Source organism: Gymnodraco acuticeps, unplaced genomic scaffold (genome assembly GCF_902827175.1).
Source record: "Gymnodraco acuticeps unplaced genomic scaffold, fGymAcu1.1, whole genome shotgun sequence".
Lineage (NCBI taxonomy): Eukaryota > Metazoa > Chordata > Actinopteri > Perciformes > Bathydraconidae > Gymnodraco > Gymnodraco acuticeps.
The window spans coordinates 1-4,688 of NW_022991373.1; positions in this window are offsets into that span (position 1 = coordinate 1).

Here is a 4,688-nt window from a genome sequence, read left to right on the forward strand (position 1 = left end):
TTTACTCAAGTACAAGATCTGAGTACTTCTACTTTTACTCAAGTACAAGATCTGAGTACTTCTACTTTTACTCAAGTACAAGATCTGAGTACTTCTACTTTTACTCAAGTACAAGATCTGAGTACTTCTACTTTTACTCAAGTTACAAGATCTTGAGTACTTCTACTTTTACTCAAGTACACGATCTGAGTACGTCTCTCTCCTGTAATGTGCAATAGATGATTGCACATTACAGGACTTTGAAAACCCTATATTGTTATGAACAGCTAAACCCTGTACTTTGTTGCTTAGTGTTTGGGGTTTGCGCTCCTCCCTTTCAGCCGTGGTTGTGTTCTCATTGGTCTTCGTGTTGATCCTCAGTGTGTGCTTTTCCTCTCTATTGAAGTAGTGTAAATGACCCCTAGGAGTTGTGAGTCAGATGATCCTCTGGACTCAGACTCGTTATTTATTAGTGAAGCTTCTCTCTGCACCAACCAGCCTTCGTCCCATGCACAGGCCATAAGACTGTGATACAGAACATCCATAAACATTCATCTGTTTACATCTTGCAGTTTATGTATCTCTATATCTGTTAGGAAAAACACTGAATGTTCCTTCTGTATCAGAGCAGCACCTGATAGCAGAGGCCCCTACGTAGCTGTGTACGTAGCTGGATGTCTGACTACATGACGCTCATGAGGACACTGTGTTGAAGTTACTATGTTCGGGTTGGTATGATCACACAGCGCCTACACCAGGGATGGGGCAACTTGGATGGTGGTGGGGGCCACATCATGCATTGTACTGGCCACCAGGGGGCGCAGATTCACTTGCAACACACACACACACACTCCATGTGTTGTATGTAATTATTAACAAATGTACTACGTCTGACATCTTCATTGACATTTTACAATCTTTCAGGGCACATCCTCTAATACGCTCACTGAACAAACATCAGTCCACAGAAATGTTATTCAATGTTTACACGTGGCATGTTTGCATTGAACAGGTTATTAAACAGTGGAATAAAACTATTTAAAACTATTGGAAAGTTAATGAGATGAACCATTAAGATGACATACACATGAAGTCATGAACACAAACCAGACATTAGTTGTCTCACTTGAACCCAAGACACTGCCTGTCTCTGCTGACGCACAACAAGGGGAGTGTCCACACAGACACCTGTCAACTCTCTGCTGTTCCTCAGCGCTGCCCCCCCCCCCCCCCCCCCCCCTTGTGAGGGTTTCCCCGGGAAGCAAACACAATACACACAAACGCGTCACAGATTATTTTTGCGGTATTTGGCTGCCGGACGAAATCATGAACGCGCTCGCGACCTCTAGTGGACGGTATCAGCACTACAAGTAAAAACAAAAACAATTTTTTTTATTTTTTTTTATTAATTACGTTGTTTATAAATTAATCTGAGGGCCGCATAAAGAGGAGGTGGGGGCCGCCATTTGCCCATCCCTGCCCTAGAGAGGCATATGACAAGAATGCTTCCTCCATCTTGTGTAACTCCCTCTCTTGGATATCAGCATGTGAAGGACACTGTTCAGGAACTAGCTGATGCTCTGTATGTGATGACTCCTTCCATTCTGGAGAGGATCACAGACACATGGATCCTGAGATGAAGCTCAAGCTGGAGACCAGGGAGAGTTCTCTAACACTATCATATTGACTCTTCTTGCACTATTTGATCTGTTCTATGTCCTATTCATGTTGCTCTGTTGGAGGAGGACTTCAGTTCATTGTATATCTACTGTAGCTGCTATGATGACAAAGACTTGGATTGAATTGCACACACAGGATGGGGTCAGACTGGAAATGTGTTGAAGAGACACTTTGATTTGGTTTGAAGACTTTTCCACTGTTTCAGTCAAATACCCACTAATCCAATGTTTGATCAAGCGCGCACACAGTGGGTTAGACTCATTTGACTGGAGGGGGGGGGGGGGGTGAGAGGGTCCATTTAATGCAGGAAGAAGGAGATTTTAACATTTGTTGTTTAAAGTATCAGTGCATAAACAACCGCACCATTTTTGGTGATTGATTTAGTAACAGGGTTAGTGTCATTGTCTTATATACAATTTTATTTATTTGTTTTAGTTACTTTGGCTCAAGATATACAGAACATTAAAAGAGGTTTGAGGTCATACATTATTTATGCTTTATGTTATTTCTTAATATTTGTTGGGATTTGTTTCTAAATTACAGTCATTTAGTATTTTACATTTATTACATTCTCGTAGATTTATTCTTTTTAGAACCGCAGTCCAATTAATGAAACAGCGGGAATGAGAGGATATGGGGAACATCATTACAGCTCAAACAGTAAGACCTGTTTTACACACACACACACACACACACACACACACACACACACACACACACACTCATTAATCCGGCCTGGAGCTTCAGACGGACTCACAGTCTGTAATCTGGGAGATAATTACAGCTCGGCAACATCTGGACATCTGTACCGCTGCTGATCGCTAACCGCTGCTAACCCTTCATTAGAGAAGCTACACACACACACACACACACACACACACACACACACACACACACACACACGCACGCACGCACACACACACTGCAGCTTCTGCTCTAAATAAAATCAACTGTTTCCGTAAAGAGAGAGAAAGTGTTTCAATACAGAAAATACAACTGTGTGTATGTGTGTGTGTGTGTGTGTGTGTGTGTGCGTGTGTGTGTGTGTGTGTGTGTGTGTGTGTGTGTGTGTGTGTGTGTGTGTGTGTGTGTGTGTATTACGTGTCATGCATAAAAAACTAAAGATACAAATAAATGAATGACATCAATAACAGTTCACAAAGTCAGTGTCAGTATGGAAACACTCACGGATCAGCTGCAGCTAGAGTCCTTCAGTTTCCTAGAGTCCTTCAGTTTCCTAGAGTCCTTCAGTTCCTAGAGTCCTTCAGTTCCTAGAGTCCTTCAGTTTCCTAGAGTCCTTCAGTTCCTAGAGTCCTTCAGTTTCCTAGAGTCCTTCAGTTTCTGTTCTCTCCCTCTCTGCGTGGAGACTTTATCAAAGCAGTGACTCCTCCCCTTCTCTCTCTCCTCTCTCCTCTTTCCTCCGCCTTCCTCTCTCTCTCTCTCTCTCCTCTCTCTCTCTCTCTCTCTCTCTCTCTCTCTTCCTCCCCCCTTCACATGACATGTAATCAGAGAAGAAGTAATCAGATGCTTTACTTAAGTAAAAAGCACATTATTGTCAAAATCCTCCATTCAAAGTCCTGAATTCAATTCATCTCACTTGAGTTAAAGTATGATCACAAAAGTGTACACAAAGTATTTAAATTGAAAGTACTCATTGTGCAGAAGATGGAATATAATAAAATGTATATATGAGACATTTCTAGTATTGTTGCATCACATGTACGAAAACAAAGCTCTATTTGAGTTGTACTCCTTGCACGTGAGTCTGTGAACACAGACACATGTGTGTGATGTTGATGATGCACATTCCTGCAGGGTGAAAGGTGGGTGTGCAAACGGCTGAAGAGCGGAGGGCTTGTGGTTTAATGGTGGGAGTGTTTGGATAATGTCTCAGAGGATTTATGGGTCCGCTCGAAGTGACCCGGACATGTTGAGACCCCAACGTGTACGATAGAAATGTACAGAAGGGTCTCCAGCACATAGAAACCTCAGGATGATAACCTGCAGATGTTGAGTTAAAAACCATTATAGTGGCTGGGCTGACTTGCACAGTTTTGGAGGTCATTGAGGATCCATTTGTCTGACATCAGGATCATAAATGTCAGTTTCAACCTCACAGTGGCCCTACCTGCTCTCTCTGTGGTGATGTGTATTCATTTGGGGTTTACTTTGGAGATTTAGGGGACTCTGGATCATTTGGATTGGACAGGTTGCTTATAGACACAGCAGAGGTAATAATGTTCATCTTGTGCTCTCTATATCCGACACTACATGGTCATAGTCAGTCCACTGAGAGGACAGATGGGCTTTGAATGGCTTTGTATACTGCAGGGTAGCTGGTGGATTTACTCCAGGTGGAACTAAAGTCTGATTCAACACTTGATTAGATTTCACATCATTCATCCACATCTGTGAAGTAACTAAAGGGATTAAATACATGTAGTGGAGTAGAAGTACAAGGTAAGAATAAATACTCAATGCATCTCAATCTGAATCTTTATGTATTTAAATAGCACATTTAAACAACCTCAGTTGACCAAAGTGCTGAACAGGGAACAAATACAATATAGAATAACACAATCATTAAAAACAAGATAAAAAAGCAGAATAACTAAAAACATATAGAGAAATTACAAAATGCCGTGTTCAACTAAAAGCCAGTGCAAAGATGTGTTTTTAGCAGAGATTGAAAACGTTCAAGTACAAGTACATCACACGTGTACTTAAATACAGAACTTAAGTAAATGTACTTAGTTACACCTCTGACAAAAACACATGTGAACAGTAAGTAACAAATGATTACAAGACTGAAATGAGGGCAGGACAGGATTAAATAAAACATTGCATTTAATTGGGAAATACATTCTTAAAAGCAACCGGAATTATTTATTTTTTATTATAGTTTTATTTTAATTGTTTTCCCTATTTAGTTATCGACATCTTTTATTTATTTGCATATTTTTTTATTTTCCTGCCAATCTACTCCTCCACACTCCAGTCCACTAGGTGGCAGTAATGCGCCAATAAAC